This window comes from Prionailurus bengalensis, chromosome A1 (genome assembly GCF_016509475.1).
Source record: "Prionailurus bengalensis isolate Pbe53 chromosome A1, Fcat_Pben_1.1_paternal_pri, whole genome shotgun sequence".
Classification (NCBI taxonomy): domain Eukaryota; kingdom Metazoa; phylum Chordata; class Mammalia; order Carnivora; family Felidae; genus Prionailurus; species Prionailurus bengalensis.
The window spans coordinates 53,672,994-53,690,272 of NC_057343.1; the positions used below are offsets into that span (position 1 = coordinate 53,672,994).

The following is a 17,279-nucleotide window of genomic DNA, read 5'->3' on the forward strand; positions in this document are numbered from 1 at the left end:
TCTGTGTCTTCAGCTCTAGTTAACCTTGCCATTTTGTCCTGTTCCATTTTGTTAGTATTCAGATTTTATTTCTCTTCTCACTTGGGGGGGGAGGAGGCAGGAGAGGAAACAGGTTTTGCTAGAAAAAATGCAAATCCTGTTTGAAAATTATTTTTCACTAAATACAGGGTTTTCCAGTTCAACCACACAAATCTTTGTATGTTAAATGAGTGAAAAGTGTCCCTCTACATTTTCAGTGTCAGTTTCTCTAATGTAGTTTTTCCTGTAGTCTTAATTCTGGTAGTGTCGTTGGAGATTTCTCTTCTAAACCCTCTTTAAAAAATGGGCTCAGCAATAGTTGACTGTTTGGTTGTAGCTAGGTAGCATGTTATAAACTTTCATGTGGTAATTAAACCTTTTCACTAAGGAAGAATAGGAAAGCATTAATATGTAGCATTGATGGTGCAATTAATAGTGCTGTTTGTGAAATTTTGCAGATGTAGATATATTAGTGCAGATTTCATCTCTCAAATATGTATTTGCAAATGTGAGACTTAGTTACGAACAAAGAATTCCTATCAATAAGTGCATTTTGACGAATACGAACGAAGGCTACTGAAAGATGAAATTCCAATGTATGCAGTTGTGCATTTGTCTAAGATACAAGCTCATGATGCTTCCATTTCATCTGGTTTACATCCTGTAAACCTTCAAATGATCTATGTTGAATTTTGTGAAAATTTATCTATTTTCAGAACGGTTTAGAAAATATTGCTGCCACTGTGGAAGGCATTTTTCTTTTCTCTTTTCTTTTCTTTTCTTTTCTTTTCTTTTCTTTTCTTTTCTTTTCAATGTTTATACTTTTGAGAGAGAGAGGGATGGAGAGAGGGAGGGGGAGGGGCAGAGAAAGCAGGAGACACAAAATCCAAAGCAGGCTCCAGGCTCTGAGCTGTCAGCACAGAGCCCGACACGGGGCTTGAACCCACAAACCATAAGATCATGACCTGAGCTGAAGCGGCATGCTTAACCGACTGAGCCACCAAGGCGCACCCCTGGATAGTTTTTTTAAAAAAGTCCTTCTTTTTGCAGATGTTAGCTAAAATAAAATGCAGAAAATATTGAGTACTCTTTCCAGTGTCTTTTTTCTAATCCCTTTCTTTTCTTACTCCTATTTGTTCCCTTAATGGCATTAGCTTTATTTGAATTCTTTCTCGTTGGGGTTTTGTGTGTCAGAATCAACTGTGTTCTTATACACAAGTCACTACTCAAAACATTTTTAACTGATGTAGCTGTGTCTTAAAATAATTTGTTACAGTTGCTTTCAGTAATTATGACTAGTTGAGATTTGACTTAATTATTACTAAAAAAATGTTTTTCTGACATCAGTGTATTGAAATTTACTTACCCAGTTTTAAGATATTTTTTCTTTTTCTCTACAACTCCTTTTGCAACAAATGGGTATTGCATACCCGCCCCTGCCCCCCTCACCCCCCCCCCCACCCCCGCTCCCACGCCCACCTGGAGATGTGTCCTACATAAACTTTGAAATAGACTTTGAATGGGTGGAAGCATTCCTTCAGAGCAGAGGGCAAAAATTGGTTCTTGTAAAGATACTACTCCTGGTAGGATATCAGTTGTTTTCTTTGTAAGGCAAAATGTTTGAGAATCTTAGCATAGTTTAAATTTGGATTTTAATTCCTGTTGCTTTGTAATTACATAGCTATTTCATCTGTCTAGTATAACTCTGGGTTTTATTGAGGATGGCCTGATGAATAACTATATCTAGGTATTCTGAAGAAGCAGCTGAGTTGTTGACTATTAGACTATTTGGGGACAAGTCTGCAGCTCTGGATTATATGATGAACACAACTGCTGTGTAGTTGTCTTTACTCAGTTTTTTTGAAAACTCTGGAATGATTAATAAATTATTGATCAATAAGTAATTTCAGTTGTTAAATGTTAAGAGCTAAGTAGGAGACAGGCAGATATGCTTAGGAGTACAATCGTCTGTAATGTTAATTTATCTCTTATTGATAGAGTTAAAATTTAGGTTTCCATATTGGAAAGATAGTGGTGATGACCGTCAGAATGACTCACGACCATTAACCAGTGTACAAGTTTAATGTGGAAACAGCTTTTTCTGTGATGTCTTCTTCCCTTCTGTTGTTATAGGAGTCTGAATTTTGTTAAGTAAAGCAGTGGATAATAATGTAGAGCTACAAAAAGCCTGAATTATTACCCTTCTAATTTTAGAAAAAGCTAGATATGCTATATGGTTTCCTTGGGTTACGGGATTAAGTTTTGTTTGGTAGAAAATGAGCAATGTTGCCAAACTATGTAGTTGTTTTAGCTTGGAGTTGTTAGGCCACATTCTAACTTTGATGTTTTCTATTGTAAAGGATTATGTACCTATACCAAGCTGACTACTAAGGTTTCAGAGATGTTCTGTATACAGGTTAAGTTGGCATTGTTGATTGTAGCAGTAGTTTCCCAAACTGTTTTCCAGAATGATGTAGTAGATGGTCTTAGAAGATTTATGGCATATATTAGCGTGTTAAAACAAATATTTGCATATTAAAACAATGAGAAATTCTGCAGTAAAGACAATGGTTTAGATATTTAATCTAGCTCTTCCTAAATTTTGATCACAGATTTTTAAAGAAAATTTTGAGATTATATTAACATTTCCAAAATGTTAGTTTTCTGTGAACCTAATGAAGTATTCATACTGTAAAGATCTAGATACTTTGGCCTTGTATTTGGAGAATTAGAGTTGTCCTTGATAAATCAGGGAAGGGGATTAACTGTTGATGGTTAAAAAAAAAACACATTTTAAAGTCATCTGGGCTTATATTTAGGTTGTGCTGCTTACAATTTGTGAGCTCTTACCTTAGTTAATTTATTTAGCATTTTGAAGCCTCAGTTTTGTCATATCAGTACCTACCTCATAAGGATTATTATGAGAATTATACGTTGTAATATACGTAAAAGATGTAATACAGAGATTGTTATGTGGTAAATATTACGAATAACAAGGCATATAAACTGTAAAGTATTATATATCAGTTTTTGTTTGTGACCACTTTTGTATTTTTTTTTATACAGCAACAGGAATATCAACTACTTCTTTCTTGTTCATGTCAAGTACTGTGAAAAGTCTTAAGATTTGATTTTATCCTATTTACAGGCTAAGAAGTTAGTTTGTTAATGTTTCATGGTTACTAGCAGAAAACAGGAGACTCCCAGATGAGAAACAAATAGCATTCTTACTCATAGCACAGCGAGCTGCATGAACGTCAACATATTTGGGTACATTTTCCTTGCACCCACATCCCATTATGGTGATGGGTCTAGATAGATGCACTTGGTGGGTCACAGCACAGGAACTCAGGACCAAGGCTCTAGCACTTTAGCAAGCAACAAACAAGCTAGTTAACCTCTCCCTAGGAGTAATGTGCTGTGGTAACCTTGACCTTCTTTGTTGCCTAGGTGACTTATTACAAGAATCCACTCAGTACCAGGAAATAGATAAGTTTTGCAGACTTTAACACTCAGCAAGAATGTGCACAGACACTTAGGCCCATGGCAGACTGCCATACCCAATAAATAGTACATGTTCTGGGTGAGATAATAGATGGGAATTTTTAGGTGTAGTCATTTACTTTTGTTTTCCATGTTAAGGAAATATTGCAGTCTTTTACACTATGTTGCTGTCTAGTTTTGCCTTTCTTTTCTTGGCCGACCTCTGTTCCTTTGATCCTTAATTGTTTGTTTCCTTTGAATTTATCAGGAGTCTTTGGTTTATATTCTTACCACACCACTTTTACATCATCAGAGTTGCCCATTGCTTAATCCAATAGATACTTTTCAGTTCTCATCTTACTTGATTTCTGTTACATTGACCCTGGGAACCTTCTTATTCCTGAGAGGAAGACACTTTCTACTCTTTACTTCTCTGACTTCTCTTTGTAACTCATTTTGTACTTACTCCTTAAATGTTAATACTTTCTAAGGCATCAACTATTGTAATAGCTTACTTACTACTTTCTTCCTTCATCCAACCATTCTTCAGAATGTCTTTTGCATTGTGTGAGTCCTATTTGTAGAACCTAAATTTTATTTTCATTTCTCTGCTCAAAAATCTTCAGTGGCCTCTTAATTCAATGACCTGTTCCCCACATTTAATATTAAAACTTTAAAATACATATATAGAAATGTTGAAAAATTATACTGTTAACCCCCATATACCAAATACCAATTGTAGGATCTACAGTTGCCAGCAGTTAATTTTTTGTGTTGTATACCTGTCAGTCCATCTTCTTCTTCTTCTTCTTATTTTTTGATGCATTCAAACTTGCAGATACCTTGCAGTGTACCTCACTGCAAACCACATGCTTATCATTAGCCTAGAGTTTGATATTTCATGGTTCTCTTTCTTTGAGGTTAAAATTAACATAGAGTGAAATGCATCAATCTTAAGTCCTTTATTGGATGAGTTGTGACAAATGCATACACCTGGTAAGTCAAGTCACTTTCAAAATATAGAGCAGGGATCAGCAAACTATGTTCCAAGTACTGTTTTGTAAATAAAGTTTTATGGTAACAGCCATGTCTATTCATTTACAATGGCAGAATTGAATATTTGAAACAGGGCTACTGAAGTATTTATTATTCTGCCCTTTATAGAAAATGTTTATTGACCCCCTGATAGAAAACATTACTATTACCCTAGAAAGTTCCTTCATGACTCTTCCCTGTTGATTCCTATTCTCTAGTTGATAGCTGTTCTGATTTTTTTGACTTCAAATTAGTTTTGCTTATTCTAGAATCATATAGCTTATAGTCAGCAAAACTTCTTTCACTCTCTATGGAGTTTTGGAGATTGATCTGTGTTACTGTGTATATCAGTAACTCATCCTTTTTATTGGGGAATAGTTTTTCATTGTATAAATTGAATGAATACACTAAAGTTTGTTCATCCATTGCTCTGTTGATGGACATTTGGGTTGTTTACAGTTTTTGGCTATTATGAATAAAACTGGTAGGAATTTTGTACAAATCTTTTTATGGACATATGTCTTCATTTGTCTTGGGTGGAATAACTGAGTAATAGGGTAGGTGTATGTTTACTTTTATAAGAAACCATCGGACTTTTTTGAGTAGTTGTACTATTTTACACTTCTACCAACAATGTATGAAATTTTGGTTGTTCTACCAACTTCCAAAATTTTGGTGTTGTCAGTCTTTTTAATTTTAGCCATTCTGGTTGACTGATTGGCATTTTGAAGTATAAATTTTTGTTTTTAATGTACAGACAGAATGGATGGGTCTTCTCATACCTGTACAATGCAATATCTTAGCAGTTACCCCTTTTAATTTTTATGCACTAACTGCTGTTGTCCAGCAGTACTACTTATTATTAGTTCTGTAGCCATAATGTATTCTCTCTTTTACTTCCTTGGTTCTACATGTTTGTTTATCGTCTGACATTCTGTACCACACCCCTCTGATTTGTTTGCCTCGTAAAATACTGTTCTTAAATGTGAAAACTATGAAACCATAATTGAAAGGTAGGGCAAGTTACTTGTGTCTGTCATCTACATCAAGGCAGAGAAAAGTTGAGAATCACAGTATAGTTATAATGAATCACGTTGTTGTATGTCTTTCTGCTTTCTAGACTGGTGTATTTCAGAGGTGCATCAGGGTTCCTGTGAATGTCTGGTTTTTATCTCTTTAAAATAGGTTTTAAACTTATAAAAACTGTAATTAAGGAAATTCACACTCAAATGTATTTTATATCACGTTTCTATAGCTTGAAGATTAGTATTACGTTATTGTGTGTTGTCAGGGTAATTTGTTTTTGAATGGAGGGCATAATTAGTTTCTTTGGCTATTTCTGTGCTTGTAGTGATATTTACTGTAAGTGGGTTACTGATTTGATTAGAGCAGCTCTTTTTTTTTTTTTTTTAATTGTGCAAATGAACAAGAAACAACAAGTTTTGGTGAGGACGTGGAGAAACAGGAACCCTCGTGCACCGTTGGTGGGAATGCAAACTGGTGCAGTCAGTGGAAAACATTATGGTAATTCCTCAGAAAGTTTAAATAGAACTATCGTACAATTCAGTAATCACACTACTAGGTTTTTATCCTCAAAATACGAAACACTACTTCAGAGGGATGCATGAGTCCCTATGCTTATTGCAGCATTATTTACAGTGGTCAAGTTTTGGAAGCAGCCCAAGTGTCCATCGATCGATGAATGGATACAGAAGATGTGGGATGTGTGTGTGTGTGTGTGTGTGTGTGTGTGTTCACGTAAATATAAATCAGCCATAAGAAAGAATGAAATATTTCTATTTGCAATAACATGGATGGAGTTAGAGAGTATAATGCCAAATGAAATAAGTCAGAGAAAGACAAATACCATATGATTTCACTCATGTGGAATTTAAGAAACAAAACAAACACACAAAAGAAAAAAAAGACAAACCAAGAATTAGATTCTTAACTATAAAGAGTAAGCTGATAGTTACTAGAGGGAGGTGGGGGGGAGTGAAATAGCTGATAGGGATTAAAGAGTATACTTATAATGAGTACTGAGTAATGTATAGAATTGTTGAATCACTATATTGTACATCTGAAACTAATGTAACACTGTAAGTTAACTGTACTGGAATTTAAAAAGCTTAAAATACTGTATTAAAAAATTATACAAATGAGTATACTGTATTAGCACACCTAATTGGAGGTTGAATCAAATGCTAGTCATTAACTAGGGCGTATTTGTTCATTACATGAGCTAGTAATTGTAAATGATTTGTGCAGTAATAAGTAAATGCATTGGAATTATATCATGAAAATATCACATTGTAGCTTATATGCTTATTTTATGTTTTGAGTACCTCTTGTCAGATTTACACTTAAGGTATGGGAACAGTGTTAGATATCATTATTGATTATGGAAAAGAGGTCCTATAACTTATTTATTCAATATATAATTTATGAAGTATCTTTGCCAAATTCTGTTTTAAGTGCTGGTGAACAAGACAGTTAAGTTCTTGTCCTATGGCTTATACTGTGGTGGAGGAGGTAGAACTAGGTAGTTTAAAGAAAATGAAACAGCCTTGTGGGATAAATAATACATTTCATCAATACTAAAATAGCAGTAAGAGAACAGTAATGACTTTGCATTATGTCAGGAATATGCTGAGAACTCTGCCAAGTGCTTTATGCATATGAGCACATTTAATCCTTGGACCACTTCTATGAAATAATGTCATGATCCTCACTTTGCAGATGAGAAAAAATGATACATAAAGAGGGTAAATAATAGGCCCAGCTGTGATAGATCTTGTATTCAGATATAGTTTTAGTTTTGTTTTTTTTTTAATGTTTATTTTTGAGAGAGAGAGAGAGAGAGAGTGAGTGAGTGAGTGTGAGCAGGGGAGGAGCAGAGAGAGGGAGACACAGAATCTGAAGCAGGCTCCAGGCTCTGAGCTGTCAGTACAGAGCCCAGTGCGGGGCTCGAACCCATGGACTACGAGATCATGACCTGAGCTGAAGTTGGACACTTAACCTACTGAGTCACCCAGGTGCCCCTGTTTTAGTTTTATATTACTTTGTAGCAAACTACTCCATACACAAGCATTTTATTATGTTTCAGGATCCCATGGGTTGGCTCTTATCAACAGAGTGGTTTTTCTGCTCCATGCGATGTTAGCAGGGTCTGCAGCCATTTTGTGGCTTATTTGGATTGAACACTCACTTGGCTAGCAGTTGATGCTGACTATTGATTGGGAGCCCAGCTGACACTGTTGACTGACTCATTTCAGTTCTCTTGTGTGTTAAAAATTAAAGCAGTCCTAGGTTCAGCCCAGATTCAAAGGGAGAGGAAATGAACTCCATCTTTCAGTGAAGGAGAGGCATGCATGCACATGGTGGTAATAAATTAGTAGTGACCATCTTTGGAGATGTCACACCAGTTGGTTTGACCTCTTGGTTGATTGGAATCAGGATAATAGAGAACTGTATCCATTCTGAAGGTATGACAGTTAGGATGAGACTTGATTGAACTGTTGTAGTTGGTGAGTATTTCAGGTGTGGTAGTGGCCTATGGTGGAAATGAATTTATTTAAGAAATATGAAGAAAACTGTGGTAGAGCAAGATGAAGGGAGTTGGCTCATAGTGTAATGGGACAAACCATAGTAATTTTGTGAATTTGAAGAATGGAACTTTCACTTACAACTTCAGTTTATAATTTTTGTTTTATGAAAACAGTGAAGTCTAGCTACATAATTTGCAAGGTCCAATGCCAAATGAAAATGTGGTGTCCTGCCCTGGGGCAGTCCCTTTCTGTAGGTCTGCTGTCTCAACCCACAGCAGATGGACAACTCCCAATGGATTGCATCCTCCATGCTAGGACTTGCTCCATACATGAATCAGCAATAGGAGAAGACCTTGCTGGTTTGCCTGTGAACGTGTCATGGTGATACCAGCCTGGGATGGGGTCTTATCTACTTCGCCCCTCTACTCATGGGGCAAAGGTAGGGAGATCAAGCTGAGCCAGAGAGTTCAGCTGACTGAGAATTCTTCCTTGGGAGGCGGGCTGTTTATGAACCAAGGTTCTAAGGCCCTGGCACATGGTCTGTTGTCCCTTTGGAGTTCACTTATAAAACAGAAGACCATGGGGGAGGGGAAGGGGGAAAAAAAAAGTTGCAGAGAGGGAAGGAGGCAAACCATAAGAGACTCTTAAAAACTAAGAATAAACTGAGGGTTGATGGGGGGTGGGAGGGAGGGGAAAGTGGGTGATGGGCATTGAGGAGGGCATCTGTTGGGATGAGCACTGGGTGTTGTATGGAAACCAATTTGACAATAAATTTCGTATTTAAAAAAAAAAACTCAGATTCAAAGATAAAATTATTAAGAATTTTAAGATGGTGACCACAAAGCATTAAACCCCAAGCATGGGGCCTTTTTGAGTCAGGATTCTGTGTGACTACACTGGTCATGTGCTCATGAAGATGTCCCTGAAAGTGGTCTTACTATGAAGGGGTGGTGATGATGATGATGATGATTATGATGATGATCTAGACCAGGTGTTGTCAAACTTTCTGTAAAGGGCCGAGTAGTGAATATTTTAGGCTTTCCAGGGTAACATGGTCTCTGTCATAACTTCTCCAATCTGCCGTTGTAGTGCAAAAGTATCCATTCTTAATATGTAAACAAATTGATGTGGCTCAAAAGCAGTGGGCTGGATTAGGCCTGCTGGCTGTAATTTGTCCACCCCTGTTGTAAATGATTTGGGAATGTACCTCAATCAGTCCTGAATTTGGGGCCCTTTGCCAGATGCTTTTGCCAAATTATTTATTTCACCCAGTCTCCAAAACAAACCCTTAGGAATGTGGTAAGGTTGTTTTGTGTCACTTACTTGTAATCTCGCAGCTACCTAGTCTGTCACTAGAATGGGGGTAGAGATGAATGGATAGTGGAATAGAGTATGACATTTTGCTGTGAGAATGGCAAAGACAGGTTTCTCATGTCTGGTAGAATCTTCATTCTGTTGGAGTGGTCACGTCATTGAAGCCATTCTTGGCCCTCTTACTTGAAATAACTACACTTTCTTTACAGTACTCCTAATTCCACTTTCTCAGTTTTTTCCCATAGTACTTATCACCAACTGATACTCTAAATATTTTGCGTATTTAATTCGTACCTCCTCCTTTCACCACAGGTGTAATCTTCATAAGGACAGGGATTTTGTCTGTTTAGTTCACTGCTGTATCTTTCAATACCTCGTATATGGGAGGCCCTTAGAAGTATCTGATGAGAACGAATAAACAAATGATGCTAGCTCCAGACCAATTTCATACACTCAAAACCTTGCTTATGTTATTTTATTCTATTTTTATATTTGTTTTTCATTGTTACTGACACTTGGGATCTCTAAGGTTGTTGTGGTGGTGGTGTGTGTTTATGTTACCTTCCAACTTAACGTGTATTGCCTTGTCTTTCTGTGTATACATGATTGACACCCCCTAGAGTTGTTTATTAACCCATGAAGCCATTTGCAGTGGCCCGGCTTAGTATTTTCCTTAACTATGGAGCTGTGAGTACTCCTTTGGTTTTCTCATCTGTTTTATATTGGTTACTTAACGACTATTTTCTTTTTATTCTTTCCTTAATGTCAGACTTACATTCTAAAACATTGTCTGATTATGTGTGTATTAATAATATTTCAGAATTTTGTATATATTTTATGTTTATAGGCCTGACTTAAGTTTAAATAACTATAGAATACATTCTATTCTGCTGATGTTTATTAAATGTAAATTTACTGACAAGATCCTTGTAATTTGGACTAGCCTGCCTAGCATGTGATCATAATCCATCCTGTGTCTGTGTTTTCATGTCTTGTTGTTATGGTTTCTTCCAGAGTTTGATTACATAGCTGGAATTAAGGTGTGGATAAAATTCTTGTTAAAGACATGCCAAATGCAAGTTGGGAAATGCTGCAGTGGTCTCAGATTTACTATCAGATTATTTCAACTTGCTTACTTTTAAGATTTGTTTGAACATGAACAATTTAATATTTTAAAGTTAGGAATGTGCTGTCGTTTAGTTTGTGATGTTTCTCCAGAATTACCAGTTACCTTATATAAAGAGAGTGCTGTTTAGCATAGGCTTTGAAAATCAGGAAATAAACTGGGTGGTTTTACCTCTTTACTAATTTTGAGGTGCTTAGGACTTGTAGACTTTAGATGTTGGACTGAAGAAATCCAGTAGTGACAGTTTTTATAGAACATCGTTCTCACTTAGAGCTTTCATTTATATCAGGGTGACTTCTGTGTGATTTCCCCAAAAGAGGAAGGGCCTTGAAATAAATCTGGACCCTTTTTGAGTTTTTGTTTAGAGAACAACATGAGCCTCTGCTTGATTTGTTATTGCGCTGTGCACTAAGGATATTTTGAACTCTTTTTACTTTTGTTCTCTTGCTCTGCTCCTCTCTAACCACCACTCCGAAGCATGCTCTCTTGCTTTTTGGCTTTTGAACATATTACCCCCCCCCCCCCCCTTTTTCTTATGTCCCTCCTTCCTCAGGATTAATTTCTGTTCTTTATTCAGATCTGTTTAGATGTGCTTTCCTCCAGAAAATCTTCTCTCACTGTCTGCTTCCTCCCTCCCCCATTTCCCACCCTTTACTACCAAGTTCTGTGGGTTATTTTAATACTGTGCATGGATCCCTATCATAGTTCTTGTTCTTTGGTATGTATTTTGTAAACCCAATGGGAAGTAAAGCTTAGGTCTGTCTTGTTTGTGATAGTATATATCATAGTTCTGAACCCATTATAGATGCATAGTGCATACTTACTGAAGAAATAGATCAGGTCTTTCTGAATGATTTCAGGTGTATGATGAGTTACTGGTGTATTATCTTTTATTTGTAAAGTGAACAGTTTTCCAAAGTTACGACCAAAAAACCCAACAACGATGTTTTGCCTAGCCTATACAATGTTGATATTCTTGATGTCCATAATTAGGGTAGGTACTTTCTTTTAGAATAGTGCTGAGGAATCTGTTTAAATGAATTCTGCAATTTTTACATAATTCTTTATCTGACTGGTGGCTTGTATTTGCAAGATAGTGAACCATGGTTAGGTTATTTGATCTACTTATGGAAAGAAGGAGAATAAACTGTTTCCATTTATTGTGGAAGTTAGCTAGTGATCATTTTCTTCATTCTTCTCATTTTATAGATTAACTGAAGGAGGGGGGTCTGTTCCAGGTTGTGCAGCAAAGGTGGGAGGACAGATGTTACTTTATTACTTGCAAACATATCAGTTAAGTTAAAATATATTACATTTTATAATATATGTTACAGTAGTAGATATTAATATTAATGTCAAATACTGAGAAATAGTCCCCTTTTTCATTCTTTGTCCTCTAAGCCTTTCTCCTCAAAAAAAAAAAAAAATCTTTTTTAGCTGCTTTAACTCTGCATTTTTAACATATAATATGTATATTCATTTACTTATTGATTAATTCTACAGTTGATCCTTGGACAACATAGGTATAACTTGATGTTACATGTATTATATACTGTATTTTTATAATAAAGTGTGCTAGAGAAAAGAAAATCTTTTTTTATTAACTTATTTATTTTTATTAGAAAGTGCACAAACGGGGGAAAGGAGAGAGAGGCAGAAGGAGAGCTAGAGGGAGTTGGGGGAGAGAGAGAGAGAGAGAGAGAGAGAGAGAGAGAGAGAGAGAGAGAGAGAGAGAGAGAGAAAGAGAGAAAGAGAGAAAGAGAGAAAGAAAGAGAGAGAGAGAATATCTTACGCAGGCTCCATGCTCTGCGCATAGCCCAACATGGGGTTTGATCCCATGACCCTGGAATCATGACCTGAGCTAAAATCAAGAGTTAGACGCTTAACTGACTGAGCCACCCAGGTGCCCCTCATTATAATTTTCTTAAGATTTTCTCTCCTCAGGGCACCTGGGTCCCTCAGTTGGGAGTGTCTGACTCTTGATTTCAACTCAGGTCATGATCTCGTGGTTGTGAGATTGAGCCCTGCATGGGGCTCCGTGCTGGGTGCGAGCCTCCTTAAGATTCTTTCTCTCCCTCCATCTCTCTCAAAAACAAAACAAAACAAAACAAAACAAAACAAAACAAAACAAAACAAAACCCAAGAAAGTTATAATGGAAATACAATTACAGTACTGTATTTATTGAAAAAAATCCGCATGTAAGTGGACCCACACAGTTCAAACCCATGTTGTTAAAGGGTCAACAGTATTTTCTTACATGTCCTGCTTTCCCCTTTCAGATCTTGATCTTTGTAGTCTCACCTCTAGCGTCCAAATCTTGGCTCCTCGCTATAGGCACTGTAACCTTGGGCCAGTTACTTAACCTCTCTATGCTATAACTTCCTCATCTATAAAGTAAGGGCAGTACAAATGCAGGACCTACTTCATAAGATTATTGTGAGGATTAAATATATGAAATTTACCTAATTTTTAAATCAGTAATAGTGTTTACATTTTATGACATGAAAATATTGTTCGCTACTGAGTCAGGTGGTGTATTTTGTGGAACTTTTTAATATTTTTAATAGAGTTGCCTAATTTTTATTTCTTTATTTTTCTCTGTATCTGAGTTAATTCTTAGCGTACCCAATGGTGGTTTTTCAGAATTTGGTCTTCAGCTGTATTCTTTGTATCAGATAATTATTATTTTGTTCTTTGAAGATAGTCTTCTAGAGCCCTTCTTCCTCCTTTTTCCATTTGTACTGTTTGTTTTCTAGGCTTAGTACAGAGCTATCATACTGAGACTTCTTTGTGTAATACTATGTTGGATTCTGTTTCTTAAATTACAAGTCTTACTCTGATTTTGATTTATTCTTTTATTTCATTGTGACATGTTTTCTGGTAGGTTCCTAAGAAAAGATGCTTGGAGGTAAAATTCACTCAGAAATTTTGTTGCTGTTTTTTTTCCTGTTTTTCTGCTCAGATTCTCTGTCATTTCATTGATTTCAAGGTAATTTTGCTTTACTTCCTGGAACATAATTATAAGAGCTGCTTTAAAATGCTTGCATGGTAACTATAATCTGAGTCATCTTGGAATTGGCATTTCTTGATTGCCCTTTTCCTGGAGAATGTTTTATATTTTCTAGTATTTTTTATTTCTAGTAATTTTGGATTTTATCCTGGATCTTCTGAGTTTTGCTGTGGTCCTCTGGAGAATATAGCTGTTTTGTTTTAAGAGCCATCCTCTCAGCTTTAGATTTTAAGTACTGCTTCACACTATGTGTGCAGTGGTTCAAATATGACATTAAATTTTAGGCCTTTACTGATGTATTTTGGGTCAGTCTTACACCTACATGGTTCCAAAGGTAGTGATGCTTCTGTACTTTCTGGCCGGTTTGGCTGCATTCCATGCTTCTTTTGGCCAGGAATAGGATTTCTATTGGGGTTTTAGTAGCCCAAGCCACAGTGGTTTTCCACAACTGTGGTTCTACCTCAGAGCAAAGCTGCAAAAAGAAATAAAAGGCGGGTGGTGGTGGGGTGCTGGTATTTTGTGCAGGTTGTTTCATCAAGTTTTAACTTTCCTCTACATCCCTATTTTCTTTAGTGTTCAGAGTGCTCAGGCAGTTGGGTTGCTTTGTATGTTGTCCCGAGTTTTTAGTTGCTATCAGTGGGAGGGTTTGACTTTAGGGGGCCTATACTGCCATGCCGGAACTAGATCCAACTGTAGATTAGTGAGATTTTTTATTTTCTACTCCCTACATTAACTTTCTTTTTAATATTTTTGTTTTGTTTTTCTTTCATGTTGGAGATTTTCTTTAAGTTGGGTACTCCTCTAAAGGAGATATTTTTCTAAAAGATTTGTGTTTTATAAGATGTGTTTATGTGTTCTTGACTGACATAGGTGGGCTTCAGTGTTGTATTATTTCTTGGTGAACCAACCAAGAATTAACAAATGTTAGTGTCTGCAATTTAGTTAGGAAGCTATGGCAATAGTTTAGGTAAGAGATAGTGGTGGCTTGGATTAGAGGAGTGGCGCTGAAGGGAAGTAGATGGGTGGATTCAAAGATGGGGTGTGTGTGCGCGCGCGTGTGTGTGTGTGTGTGTGGGTGTGTGTGTGTACGTACTTGAATCAGCATAAGAAGTACTCAAAAAGGTTATTTTGTGGCAGAATGGATTACTACCCCTGATTTTTTTATTGGAGGCATTTTGAAATAGAAAGAGTCTGAATTTAGAGACAGTACAACCTGTATTTGAATCTTGGACTCTGCTTCTAACTAGGTGTGTCAGTTCAATTCATACTTGTTCCACCGTACTCATTTTACTCAGCCATACTCAGAGGGCTATCGTAGAGACAGAAGTGGGTGATACATGTAAAGTGGCTTTGTCTTGTTTTTTTAAACTAACACTTATTGGAGTTTTACTGTGTCAGGCATTATTCGAAGTGTTTACAGGTGTTAATTTTATAATTCTTATAGAAACCCTGTGAGTAACCATTTTGTGTTTAAGATGATAAAACTGAAGCCCAGGTAGATCACAAGAGTTAGTCAGTGCTGGAGCCTAGATTTGAATCTAGAAAAGTTGATTCCAACCCTGTTGTGTTTAAACCCAGTATGCTTCTTATTCTTAGCCCAATTCAGGTGATTGAGGATGGGCTCAGAACTGTTTGTGCTAGTATTTTATTTCATTTGTCTATACGTAATACATGCCTACACAGTGCTATTCATTGACTCTAGTTAAAAGCAAAATTACTGTATAATGAAATATGTACTTTCAAGTCTTTCACTGTTTTACTTACGCTAACTAAAGATTTCTTTTGAAAGCAAAATTCAGTTTTGCAGAGAGTAAAGCATTTAGATTACCAGGTTTCCCCCTCCCCCACCCCCCACCCCCCCGAAAAACCTATTTGGTAAATTTGTTTTATTATGTGTGCTGAGATTTGCTGACAGTTGGAATTTGAGTAACATAGAGAACCACCTACTCAGCTTCTCTCTGGGAAGTAATTTTGCTCTGGTTTCTTCAGAGGCACAAGTTATAACATGTTTTTGTCTTGTGCATCTTTGCTCCTAGGGCAAATCAATACAGTAATGGAATTCATGTGTGTAAATTTTTATTAGAAAATGCCAGCAGTCACATCAAGTTGTGTGGAAAACCTAGGCATAATGGTGTTTCTGTATTGACCATGCCTTTAGAAATGTGGCAATATAGGGATCACTATAGCATGAGAATAACTAATATTTATATGGGAATAAAATACATAGTGTGAGTCAGTGTAGAAACACATGATTTTTTGAAAGGAACAGAGAGAATGTGTGTGTGTTTGGCTTCTGATATTGTGAAGTTATTGAGATTATGTATTTGATTTATCAACCAACTTTTGAAGGTTTGCTTTTGCATGTAACACTGATGGATGAGTCCTTTGACTTTTGCCTGTAGTGGCATCTTGGCATTTGCTATCCTTCCTGGATGAATCATTAACAGCTTTTCTCATAATTGTTATTACTGTATTTAGTTTTGCTTGAGGATTCTGTTCGTAGCTTCTCTGTGTTTGCTGAGGGAAAATTGATGTTTCAGGCCTGGGTCCTTGCTGGTCTTGGCTCTCTGGTGTATCTGTGATAGACGATACAGACTTTTATTTTCCTTTATTCTCTCTGTTGTAGCCCTAGTTATACTGTATCATGGCCTTGCCTAGAGCTCCTAGTTGTTAGAAGCTAGAAGTTCTAGGGATTGATGGGTTGGAATTAATACCCATTTCTTGCACCCAGTCTGGTACCTAGAACATATTAGGCACTTAGTAGATGTTAGATAACTGACTACTGAATGACAATGAATGATTCACAGAAAGAAGATGAAGCCCAAAGACCAGTGAAGATTATGCAGTTAGGAGGGGTGGGAAATTTAGATCTTCTGATACTAGGTTATCTTCTTTTCTAGTTTATTCATTAGCAGCTACGCAGCCATCTAAGAGAATGTAAAATCAGAAGACAGTACACTGTGCTATTTTTTTAAAATGGTGAATGCTTGTAATAGCAACTTCAGCATTGTTACATGGGGTTAGTTGCTTATGCCCTTGGTAAATGAAACTAAATCATATCAATTACACACTATCCAGCTTCAGTCCAGTCTGTCTTCGAGGCAGTCTCCACAGCTCTTGATTCAGTTTTAGCTAAGACTTTTTAAAGTTGGCAGAGTAAAATAAGGACCCCTACAAAAGAAACAAAATGAGTAGTCAGAGGTAGGAGGAAAACCAGAAGGAAATAGTTCTGTGGAGGCTAAAGAAAAACCAATTAGAAGTACACTCAATCGAGTTGAATGTATTAAAGATTTTCTTATAATGAGGACTGAAAAAAAGGCTTTTGGATTTAACAATTAGGAGGTAGGTGTTCCTAGCAAGAACTCTTTGAGTGAAAGCCAGTTGGTGATGGATTGAGAGGAAATGAGAATTAGAAGTGCACAGAGTAAGAATAGATCTTTCTCTCTCTCTCTCTCTCTCTCTCTCTCTCTCTCTCTCTCTCTAGGGTGTTTGTCACTGAAGGAAGGAAAGAAAGGCAAGATGGAAATAGTTCAAAAAGCACAGGGGAAAAAAAACTTTATTTTTAGCTGATGGCAGTTTTTCTCTTTTAACTATGGCATGAATAGAATATACATGTGGGTAGAGAGGCAGAAATTAGTGGAGAAAGGAAGGAGAGACATAATTTAAAGAGAAAATGATCCTTTGGGAGGCAGGATCTTCTCTGTGCAGTTGTCTGGCATTTAGGAGTAAAGAATATGTTAGGAT

At 36.6% G+C, this 17,279-nt stretch overlaps 1 protein-coding gene across 1 annotated transcript in view; it reads left to right on the forward strand.

Moving 5' to 3' along the window:
* The window catches only part of NDFIP2 (Nedd4 family interacting protein 2), a 63,603-nt gene that overhangs the window by 940 nt on the left and 45,384 nt on the right, over nt 1-17,279 (forward strand). The window lies entirely within an intron of this gene.